Genomic DNA, 12,623 nt, shown 5'->3' with positions numbered 1-12,623 from the left:
TGAGCTGTCTTGTATTATTCACGACCGTAATCTAGCCTGGGCTAAAGCAAGGAAATCTTGTTCTGATGCTGATTGGCTTATTTTTAGGCAGTTAAGAAACAAGTGTTCTTTTCTTCTCAGGAAGGCCAAGTCTGAATATTTTATGTCTGTTACCACTGATAACCTGAATGACCCTAGAAAGTTTTGGAATGCTATTAAGTCTATGTCTGGTAACAGTAATGTTAATGAATTACCGTCATGTGTTTTGAAGGACTCTGTTGCTATATATGACAAAACTGAAATGCTGAATTGTTTCAATGAGCACTTTGTATCATCTGGTAGGCTGTTTGATTCAGTGTCCTCTGTCTCTGTACAACCCTGTGTGGATGAACCAGTGTCCTCTGTCTCTGTACAACCCTGTGTGGATGAACCAGTGAGAGCTGGTCAAACTTTTAGTTTTCTGCCATTCTCAGTGCAGGTGGTACATAAAGCCCTGAAATCCTTAGATCAAAGAAAGCCTGCAGGTCCTGATCTTTTGGATCCCTGCTTTTTAAATCTGGCAGCTGATTTCATAGCTGAACCACTTACATATCTGTTCAATCTAACCCTGGAATGTAATGAAATTCCAAAGATCTGGAAGTCAGCATTTGTCCTACCACTTTTAAAGGGGGGAGATCCAACTCTTTTAAATAATTATAGGCCAATCTCAAAGCTGTCACCCCTGGTAAAAATGCTTGAAACCCTTGTAAGTGAACAGCTAAAATAGTTTTTATTTACTAACTCTATTTTATCAATGTATCAATCGGGCTTCAGGAAGAAGCATAGCACAATTACAGCAGCCATGAAGGTTTTAAATGATGTCACTGAAGCCCTTGACAAAAAACAGCACTGTGTCTCACTTTTTATTGATCTCTCTAAGGCTTTTGATACAGTTGATCATGCTATACTAAGGCAGAGATTGTTGAGTGTAGGTCTTTCGGAGCATGCAGTTGCATGGTTTGCTAACTATCTGTCTGATAGAACTCAGTGCACTCAATTTGATGGGCTTATGTCTGTTAAATTGTCTGTCCTGAATGGTGTGCCCCAGGGCTCTGTACTTGGTCCTCTCTTATTCACTATTTATATTAATGATTTAGACAAAAATGTCCAAAATGCACAACTTCATTTTTATGCTGATGATACTGTTATTTACTGTTGTGCCTCATCTCTTACAAAAGCTTTCCAGAACTTGCAAACTGCTTTTTATACTGTTCAACATACCTTGTGTCAATTGAAGCTTATCCTCAATACTGACAAAACTAAACTAATGGTGTTTTCTAATGCAAGAAATAGACCTCTGAACCTTTCACCTGTTACTACCTGTCAGGGCAAGGAGATTGAGGTTATAACCTCATATAAATATCTTGGAATTCTAATTGATGACGGCCTCTCTTTTAAATTGCATATTCAACAACTTACAAAAAAATTGAAGCTGAAATTGGGATTTTATTTTAGGAATAAGGCCTGTTTTTCTTTTGAAGCCAGAAGGAGGCTAGTATCAGCTACATTTATGCCTTTACTAGACTATGGGGATATTTTATATATGAATGCTTCCGCTCAGTGTTTGAGATCAATTGACACTCTTTATCATGGTACTTTGAGATTTATTTTAAACTGCAAAACCCTTACGCACCACTGTACTTTGTATACCAGGGTTGGCTGGCCTTCTCTAGTCACTCGTAGGCTCAGTCACTGGTATACTTTTATTTACAAAGCCATTTTGGGTTTACTACCTTTTTATTTGGGCATTTTTATTGTTCAGAAATGTGGTGGGTACTCTCTTCGTTCACTGGACTTTATCCTGCTAACTGTTCCAAATGTCCGAACTGAATTTGGTAAAAGGTATTTTATGTACTCTGCGCCATCGTCTTGGAACACCTTACAAAATAATTTTAAACTGGAAGAACTTGTCCCGATTGGTGTTTTTAAATCTCTGATGAAGGATTTTGAGGCTGATTCCCTGACCTGTCAATGTTTTTAATTTGCTATTTTTGATATTGTTATACTCTTGTGAATTCATGAATGGTTTTTACTAGATTACTTGTAGTTTTTCATGTTGTCTGTCTGTAATTTTTTGTAATGACTTGGTGCTGCCTATCTTGGCCAGGACGCTCTTGAAAAAGAGATTTTAAATCTCAATGAGCCCTTCCTGGTTAAATAAAGGTTAAAATAAAAAAATAAATAAAAAAATCATCAGTTCGGAGAGCAGCTGCACGTGTCCCAATCGTAATGTTCATAGTAAATTTGGGTTTACTTTGGATATCCCTATGGGGCTAGTTAGGGACCATCGGTAAATTACAAAATGTGCATGGAACAATATGTTAAAATTCCAAAAGCTCAAAATTTCAATGACTTAAATACCTCAACCCAACTATACATTGTAGAAATTGATATACAAACATTGAAAACATTTAATGAGAAAACAAAAAGGTGTACAACATGGAAATATTGTCTCATTTACATTGTGTAATTTATTGATGGTCCCTAACTAGCGCCGGAGATAGGCTATCCAAAGTCAAATCAATTTTGCCACCACTGCATACCAGCCGGCTGAAGATAATTGGCTGAATAATTTGGCTAACTCTTCCCACCTGCGAACACACACAAGAGACATCAAACCACACCCCAAACCCAACTCACGTTTAAATTCAGTCATGGCTGCTAGCATTTCTTAATGAACCGAATCTAAAACGAGGCTAAATCAGGAGGTGAAGTCACCCTTTAAAAAGTATCATGGAATGTAGGCCTACATTGAACACCACGTACAGTATTGGCTATTATAGGCCAATATCATAGAAGTCAACAGCTATGTCCACGTGGAAATGTTATGCCATTTGGTCCATTGGTTTTGTTGATAGGCCACTCTGATAGGCCTACATTATGCTCAAATAGCCACAATATTCTATTGGCCACTGTCTGAAACTGTAACTTAAAGCGGGTACAGCCTCACTGTTCACAGTAAACGTGCGCCGGAAGTTGCACAGAATGCTCACAAAATTAAAGTTTCTGCTCACAAAACCAGAAATTTGCTCAGTGCCGAGAACATTTGAGGGAGCATTGTCGATGTTATAGCAAGATCTCAAATCACACCCAATATCCCTTATAGTGCACTACTGTTGGCTTGGTGACTATACAATTTGCACTAAATGGGCTATAGGGTATTATTTGAGACGAATCGAGTGGATCTGTTCACAGGAGCAGTATTGACCAACCTAATGAACTGGTAAATAAGAATTGTTCTGTATAGTGAAATGTCACAGTGTCATGGGAGTAGGTGGAAAGGTCTCCAGAGCAGCCACATTATTGGTGACTTTCTACAAGACCTGTTGAGTTAATTGTTTCAATCATGTACACAGTTTCTAGTGTGAGTCAGTTGTCTGACTGCCATGACCCAAGGTTAGAGGGGAAGGAGCTAGTCTCTAGGCTCCCTCTGTTCAGCTCCCAATGGCAGTTCCTCTGGGCTCCATTAAAGGGAGAATGGAAACACTGAATTAAAGTTAAATCACTGATCCCTGGAATCACTCGTGTAGTCTCTAGGGACTCTTTGCTAGGTCCTCGATGGAAGCAAATGAATCACATGGGCAAGCTGATACCATAGATCCAAACAGAGACAAAACACAGAGGCATACTGTACCCTGGAATAGTATTATATGGAAAAACTGTCCTTATTGCATGCAGTAGTATTTTTTGAGCAATGGATCAGTTTGACTCTCAACATAAAGTGGTAATGTGCTCTGTTTTCTAAGAACAGTCACTGCTATTTCACAAAATAGCAGTGCTTGACAATGCCTCTTTGGCAAGAGCATTGTTTACCTTGATTGCAATTATAACTGCAGGTGTTAGATGAGCTAATTTCTTTTTCACCAACTCTCTCTTTTGATGAGGAATGCTAAGTGACGGCATTAGTACAAAGGCTGAATAGCCACAATGGGTTGCTTTCTGGGTCGTTTCACCAATTCAGTGCCTTTTGAGAAGTGTAACTTGATCATAGAATCTTTTGATTTCACCTAATTTTAACATTCTGTCATAAAGAGCACATGTTCAACTTCATAAAAAACACGTTGTCCCATCTCAAGAAGTAAAATAAAAATGGAAACTAGTTGTGGCGACAGGGAGTGGCAATTGAATGCAAGCTTCACCAAAAATGTAAATTGTTAAAATATTTCTAGCCTGTCTATCTATGTGTAACAGGGGCCTAGCGCACCAGTTTAAGTGTGTCAAGAACTGCAACGCTGCTGGGTTTTTCACACTCAACAGATTCCTGTGTGTATCAAGAATGGTCCACCACCCATAGGAAATCTAGCCGACTTGACACAACTGTGGGAAGCATAATTAGGGCTTTACAATGATGGTGAAAACTTGGAGAAATGTTGGGGTTAAGTGGGTTAAGATCTTGTCAAAATGCTGCATTTTGGCAGTTTAGCAAGTCTTTATTCATATTAAAATATTATTATATTATATTATATTAAAGGAGTAAAGGGTACTTCATTTAATATAACAGGCTTTTAAAATTCAATACTGATGCACAATTTCTAGTTCAAATATCAAAGGGACAAAAAGGCACTTATTTAGTGGAATTACCTTTCTGATTAGGGAGGTGTGGGGTGGTAAGTGTTGGATTCTGTGATTGGTTGGGTACAACTGGTAATGTATGTAGACTGTCCTCATACAGTGGCAAGTGAGTGGTGAGTGAAGAAGCAGAAGTGTGGTTGATTGCCCTCTCCTTGTGCTATCGACAGTAATCATCCCCTGTATATGATCAGTCCAAATGTTTTCCTATAACACTGTAATGCAAGAGTGATTCACATCTTAGTGGCTGTCAAAAATTAGGTTGTCATTAGGTCGTCAAACAATACTGTATGTATCGTATCAAGGGTGAGGAGTCACAATTACTGCTCATCATTATGCTGGTCATGTAAAAGGTAATCAATGTATGTGGAGGGGAGAGATACATTATGCACTGCTTTTAAAGGAATTATTGTCTTGCTTATGCATAGGGACAAGAGGTTTTCCAGACCAAATGTCCAGGGAAAAAGGCCAAAAATAGGGCCGGGAGTTTTTCCTGGTCAGGTCACATGGTCAGGAAAAACTCCTGGTTCCACTTCTAGATGTCCCATGGCATCCTTACTTAGGACCCTTGCTGTACAGTGTTTTCAAAGACTTGTGCCTATTTATGTTAGTTTACAGTGACTGTAAGAGGTAAGGAGCATAAATAATAAGCTTGGACTGAAACAGGTGCCGATAGTCATTTTGGGTTGGCAGGTACCGTTTATATTTAGGTGCAGGAACTCCTCAATACCTTTGAGCTAATATTCTATAGGAGGTGCAGGAACTCAAGCAGAAGGCAAATCTTATCACCACAATCAAGTAAAAAAGTGTAGCTCAGAGAGACTATTTTTCATTTTCAGTCTCAGTTGAGGTAAATAATATCATGAAGAATTATGCAAATGTTTTTCACCACAAACAGCAGAGAAGCATAAAAATAGCAGCCAGTCTGAATAAATTCTTTATATTCCCACCACTGAATTAACCATGGTGTGTTGTACATGATTGATTGCATTGCCATTTAGCTAAAAAAGTAAGGTAAACAAACTTCATTTATGTTCACATTGTGTCAATTACATTCACAGGTAAAGGAAAAAGTGGTCATCATTTTGTTTCTTAAAGATACATAGGCTACAAATTCTGTTTATCTCCTTTTATGGAGGCATGTCATACATTGGTGACTACCTTCTCAGGACAAAATTGAGGCACTGTTTTCTCTTTCTAATCCATTAGAAATACCCATTCTAATTTACCCAAGTAAGTACCCAAGTACCTTAGTACCTAATGTCTGTATTGTTGTCTTAATATTTGGACTCACCTGTAAATGTTACTGTATGACTTGAAGAGAGACTACTCAAAGCTTTTATGCCTAAATGTCACACAATTACATTTCTTGAAGTACCACTTATTCTCCATCCTGTTTCATCCAGTAGTGTACTGAAACATACAATTAAGTGCTTTAAGAACAGGAAAATCTTTCAAGTAATTTGATGGCCACTGAAGAGCAATTGATAGGAAGTCTAGACTGCCATTAAAGAACAATTTCTAACTTCATACTCCTCTTCAAAACGTTTAAGATTACTTGATAGCTTTCCAATAGCAGTCAGGACAATCACTGGACAGGTCAACCTGCTGACAATTTTAAAGATACGTCAAGGACCTATGGCAGGTCCAGAGAAACAAGAGAACTGAGTACTTTGGTGAGAACAGAGAAAGAAGATTAAACCTGAATGACACAATAAATGTGAATCAGAATTTTGGAAAATTATGAAATATATATTTATTAGACCATTTCATCTGCGCTCCATGTTACATGAGTGCATCCCTTCAGCCCATCCAAGTCCAAGAAGCAGCTTAGCATGTCTTCTCTGGCTGTTATCATGTAAAGGTGGATGTTCTACTTGTTAACACTATCAGAAATGTGGTGTAGGACAGAGCAGGCTAGAGGTGTTGCCATGGGGATAGGAACCACACAACAAGGGGGGAAAGCCAGCATAGTTGATCCATCTAATCAAACATCAGGCTTCCTTTTGTTTTAGAGTTGTGCTTTAATTGCACATGAAAAAGTGTATAAAAGAGAGTTTCTATCTAGTTAAGTTTAGGATGAGAAAGGCACCTGTCACGTCTCCTCCCGTTGCTCCCCTCCAGGGCTCTGATTCGCCGGTCTACTGAGCCACCGGTCTGAGCGCACCACCTTGGCTACATAGGAATGGAAACCCAACGCACCCTAATCACCTCCAGCACACCTGCACCTCATCATCTCATCACCACCCCTATTTAGCCCTGGACTGTTCTGGATGATGTTGTGTGTGATTGTTTAGCTTCGTGTCGTTTACTCTATCTTTGTTATTTCTCTTGCTCATTGTTAAGTAAACCTTGACAATTCCTGCGTCTGCGTCCTGCCTCTTTGTATACTCAGTACGCATCACAGAATCACACATCAAACGAAAATGGATGCAGCAGGAGTTTCGCAGTGCCTTGACCAGCACCAGCAGCAGCTTGCCCAGTTGAATGCCGCCATGCAGGAAGTGCTCCAAACTCTGCATAATCTGCCCAGCGCTCCGGTTCCACCTCAGGGAGCAGCGAGTGCCCCCAATCCACCTGTTCCTGTGCTATCACCCACTCGTGCGGGAACCCTCGCCCTACCGGAGCGCTATGACGGTAAAACTACTAAATGTAGCGGCTTCCTGCTACAGGTTTCACTTTATCTGGCGCGTCAGCCTGGGGCATATCCATCTGACCAAGCTAGGATAGCGCTGCTGATTTAGCTTCTTAAAGGAAAGGCACTGGATTGGGCCACGGCAGTCTGGGAAGGAGAGGAGGCAGTGGCACTTCCCTACCCACCTTCCTCGCTAGGTTCAGGCAGTGTTTGATCATCCCACGGAGGGAAAGGACGGGGGTGAGCGTCTCCTCCATCTACAACAGAGAGAGGGGCCCGCGTCCAAGTATGCTCTGAGCTTTCGCACGGTGGTGGCGTCTTCCGGCTGGCATGAGCGTGCTCTGCGCACAGCCTTCAGGAGAGGCTTACGGGAGGACATCAAGACAGAACTCGCATGTCGGGATGACGAGATGGACCTTGATACCCTCATCACCATGTCCATCTGTCTTGACAACATGTTGAGAGAGAGACAGCGTTCCCAACACCTCCCGGAGCCTCGACGCTCGCCCCATCTGAGCTATGGAAGCCGCCCTGCTTCCGAGTCCTCACCCATGGAGGTGGAAAGCACCCCCTACACTACCACGGACCACAGATCTCCTGGCGGCTCCCTATCTAGGCGGTATGACTCCCGTCGCCGCTCCGTGAGTGTTACGTCAGCTCCTATCACAAAACCATTGTTTTTAGTTCCCATAACGGTGACTGGTTCTTCCATTTCTACCGCAATGATAGATTCCGGATCAGCAGGGAATCTTATAGATAGGGAGCTGATATCTGAATGGGGGTTGCCCACCTTGCCACTGCCATCTCTGCTACACGTCACCTCACTGGACAATAAACCCCTTGGATCAGGCACCATTACGCACGTCACTCTCCCCATCACCATTCCCACACTACCGGAGCACCAAGCTCAGACTACACAACCCCACCATCAATTGGAGCACCAAGATGATCACAGCCTGGTCCACCTCATGCCGGAAGACCTGCCTGCAGGTGGTTTGTTGTTCCACATCAGTGGAGAGTCCGGAGTGCGCCCTCCAGCCCAACATTTCACGTGAGTACGCAGATCTCTCCGATGTCTTCTCTTCATTAAAGGCTACGTGTCTCTCTCCTCACAGGCCCTGGGACTGCACCATTGACCTGCTGGAGGGACAACACCCCCCGATGATTCGCATTTACCCCCTTTCCATGGCGGAGATGGAGGCATTGGAGAGTTATGTGGCGGAGACCCTGAAACAGGGGTTCATCAGACGCTCTACCTCTCCTGCCTCCGCCAGCTTCTTCTTCGTGGCCAAATAAGGAGGAGGACTGAGACCATTTATTGACTACATGGGGCTGAACGCAGTCACCACCAAGTACCGGTACCCCCTCCCTCTGGTTCCGTCGGCCATCGAGCAGCTACGAGGGGCCTGGTACTTTACCAAGTTGGACCTGAGGACTACTCGGCTACGTTCGAGGATCACGTCAGGGACGTCTGAGCTGTCCCACTCCGCCTACGGGAACACAGCCTGTTGGTGAAGGGGGAGAATTGCGAATTCCACCAACAGGCCATCTCCTTCCTGGGATACCAGATCAGTCCTCGGGGTGTTCATGGAAGGAGTGAAGATGGACGTTGTCAGGTCATGGCCAGTTCCCACCACCATCAAGGGCCTACAGAGCTTCCTGGGCTTCGCTAATTTCTACCAGCGTTTCATCAGGTCCTTCAGCTCCATAGCCACCCAGCTCACCTCTCTCCTTAAGGGTGGGCCTCAGAAGCTGGCCTGGAACCCTGAGGCTGACGCTGCCTTCAAGAGGCTTAAGGAGAGGTTCACCACAGCACCCATCCTAAAACACCCAGATCCATCTTGTCCTTTCATCCTGGAGGTAGACTCATCGGAGGAGGGCGTGGGTGCGGTCCTTTCCCAGCGGCATGGTAAGCCAGAGAAAATGTATCCCTGTGCCTTTTTCTCTAAAAAGTTTACCCCCGCAGAGAGGAACTATGGAGTTGGAGACGGGGAGCTGTTGGCGGTGGTCCTCGCTCTGGAGGAATAGAGACACTGGCTGGAGGGCGCAGTCCATCCATTCTGGATTCTTACTGACCACCGGAATTTGGAGCACATACGGGCAGCGAAACGGATGAACTCTCGTCAAGCCAGGTGGGCCCAATTTCTCACTTGCTTCCAATTCATTCTGTCCTACCGCCCAGGATCCCAGAATGTGAAGGCCGACGCACTCTCCAGGATGTACCATACCTATCCTGCCCTCGTCTCTCATCGTTGTTCCTGTCGTTTGGGATGTGGACGAAGACCGCCACCTGGCAGTTCAGGAGGACCCAGCGCCTGTCAATGCCCCTCCGGGGTGCGTGTATGTACCCACCAGTGTCCGTGACCGCCTGCTGATCTGGGCGCACACCACCCTTACGGCAGGGCACTCTGGTATTACGCACACCCTGCATTCTCTAGCCCAAAAATACTGGTGGCCCACCTTGGCTTCTGATGTCTCCCGCTATGTCAACTCCTGTTCCGTATGTGGCCAAACGAAGACACCTCGGAACGCCCCGGCAGGAAAACTAGTTCCTCTCCCATTGCCTCAGCGACCTTGGTCACACCTGTCCACAGACTTTGACACCGACCTCCCACATTCTGACGGCTTCACTACAGTCCTGGTGGTCGTAGATCGGTTCTCCAAATCATGCATTTTTTTGCCGCTAACTGGTCTTCCTTCTGCTCTCCAGGTCGCTGAGGTCCTGTTCCAACAGGTCTTCCAGCATTATGGACTTCCGGAGAACATCGTCTCGGACCGTGGCCCCCAATTCACCTCCCGAGTTTGGAAGGCTTTTCTGGAGAAGATCGGGCCCACGGCCAGCCTCACTTCCGGGTATAGGCCTCAGTCGAATGGGCAGGTGGCGCACATGAACCAGGAGCTGGGGAGGTTTCTTCGTTGCCGCTGTCAGGACCGGCAGGGTGAGTGGGCGAGGTTTCTTCCCTGGGCAGAATATGCCCAGAACTCCCTCGTTGACTCCTCCACAGGGCTCACTCCCTTCCAGTGCATCCTGGGGTACCAGCCAGCCCTGGCCCCTTGGACACCCAGCCAGACCGATGCGCCCGCTGTCAACGAGTGGTTCCACAGGGCCGGACAGGTCTGGGACGCCGCCCATGGCCATCTCCAGAGGGCCATTCGTCGGCAGAAGGACCAAGCCGACCGCCACCGCAGTGAGGCCCCTGTATTCCAGCCTGGGGATCGTGTCTGGCTGTTCACAAAAAACCTCCCTCTCAGTCTGCCCTGCAAGAAACTGAGCCCCCGGTTTGTGGGGCTGTTTAAGGTCCTCCGGCCGATAAATTAGGTATCATACCCGGCTGCTCCTTCCCCCTCCACTACCGTGTCTCACCCACTTTTCATGTGTCTCTCCTCAGGCCGGTGGTTCCTGGTTCTCTGGTGGATGCCGTCCCCTGGGTACGCCTCCTCCGCCCCTGGACATTGACGGGAGTCCGGTGTATGCGGTGAGGGACCTGCTGGACTCCAGGTTCCGTGGGGGACGGCTCCATTACCTGGTGGACTGGGAGGGGTATGGTCCTGAGGAAAGGAGCTGGGTTCCGGCTGGGGACGTTCTGGACCCCAACCTAATTCGGGACTTCCACCGTCGCCGCCCTGACCGGCTCGCTCCTCGTCCTCGGGGTCGTCCTCCTGGCCGGCGACGTCCAGCGGCTGTAGCCGTGGGGGGGGGTACTGTCACGTCTCCTCCCGTTGCTCCCCTCCGGTGCTCTGATTCGCCGGTCTACTGAGCCACCGGTCTGAGCGCACCACCTCGGCTACACCAGAATGGAAAACCAACGCACCCTAATCATCTCCAGCGCACCCCATCATATCATCACCACCCCTATTTAGCCCTGGACTGTTCTGGATGATGTTGTGTGTGATTGTTTAGCTTCGTGTCGTTTACTCTATCTTTGTTATTTCTCTTGCTCATTGTTAAGTAAACCTTGACCTTGTTAATTCCTGCCTCTTCGTATACTCAGTACGCGTCACAGCACCTAACACATATAATGATTGTGATGATGACAGTGACAACAATGTTGATGATGATTATTATACCACTGCTATAATGAATTATGATAATTATCAGCAACAAATAAGAATAAATAAATTCAAGACAGAGAAAAAACTAAATCACTAAGAACCTCTATGACAGGCACTACAACGTCAGTGTGCCAAAAATGCTTTTACAAGGTCAGGAAGCATATTATGTTAGTCATCAACCAAATTTATTTTGAGACAATTCTTTGTTACCATTTTAATTATGATGTCATACATGCTGGGAACATACCAATGTTTCTATCTGGTTCAGTGATTCAGATAGCAGTCAGCCCTGTTAATTAAATTGTATGGCCCATCACCAGACGGCTAAGAGCGAGAGACAGACGTGAATCTGACTAATTTTGACAATTGCTACTAGTTTATTACAAAACATATGGAAGCCCAATTCTTTAAAAAAAGTGATTATAATTGTGATTTGTGACCATAGTTATATGGTATATCACAGATTCATGTCAGGTATTTGGGATATCAGTTATTTGTGCAGTCAAACTGGGGGCCCTTGAGTAACCAGTGGTCTGGTGCTTAATTATAACCGTAGACCCAGGATAGGAACAGAACAGCCTTTGATTAGGATAGTCAGGTATGGAAACAGGATTGGTCCCAATTATGTCTGTGTTTGCTTTGATTACCCTCCTCGACCACACATGACTTGAAGTAACAATATTCTCATCAAAAGGCAGCATGTCTCATTATCAGGGACAAACAGAAAGATATACATATTTGTATTCCACTAGGCCAGAGCAGAAGAAATCTGTCATGGTTGAACTGTGTGTATGACTTCAATTTCAGCCTAAAATAATCCCATCGTGCTGCTTAATTTGAATGCACAACAGACCCCAGTCCCAGTGTTGGGTCTGTATTCATTCTGCACTCACATAACGGAAAAACTCAGGTAGTGCTCCCCACATCAGATGTACTTATTGTGTCAAAACACACCATTTTGGGGGGGAACTCGTGTGGAAGCTGTCAAAGTTGCTCAGCCAGCATCACTTAATCTTAAAGCTAGAATCCTTAGTTGCTTAGTTAGTTGCTACATCCATTTTCTTTACTAATAAATTAATTATATATACCCCTTGATTCTTGAAGAATATAACTTATAAACGCCTCATGAGCTTGGTTCAACTGTCGTACCCCATCAGAACCCAACCTATAAGCTTGTTTTACTCCAATGTTTGTAAACAACGTAAATGCAAATAAACACTGTATAGCCTCAAAACATGGTTAAAACTATAATTTTGATATCATGAATGGTCAGTCCTTGCATCCATTGGTCTGTCTATGAATTTGAGAGTGGTTACATTTCTCAAGGCCCATCCCTCAGCTTTTTACC

General features: G+C 44.7%; 1 protein-coding gene across 1 annotated transcript in view; it reads left to right on the top strand.

The window, feature by feature from the left end:
- Positions 1–11,215, top strand: part of LOC311135701 (carbohydrate sulfotransferase 15-like) — a 53,409-nt gene extending 42,194 nt beyond the window's left edge. The window contains exon 10 of the mRNA XM_084169721.1: positions 10,612–11,215. The gene's annotated coding sequence lies outside the window, so the exon portion shown is untranslated. The remainder of the gene's footprint in view (positions 1–10,611) is intronic.
- The last annotated feature ends 1,408 nt before the right edge of the window (positions 11,216–12,623 follow it).

Source organism: Coregonus lavaretus (assembly GCF_964263955.1).
Source record: "Coregonus lavaretus genome assembly, chromosome: 1".
Lineage (NCBI taxonomy): Eukaryota > Metazoa > Chordata > Actinopteri > Salmoniformes > Salmonidae > Coregonus > Coregonus lavaretus.
Note: the sequence above shows the minus strand (reverse complement) of the source record. Positions and strands in the feature narration are given on the sequence as shown.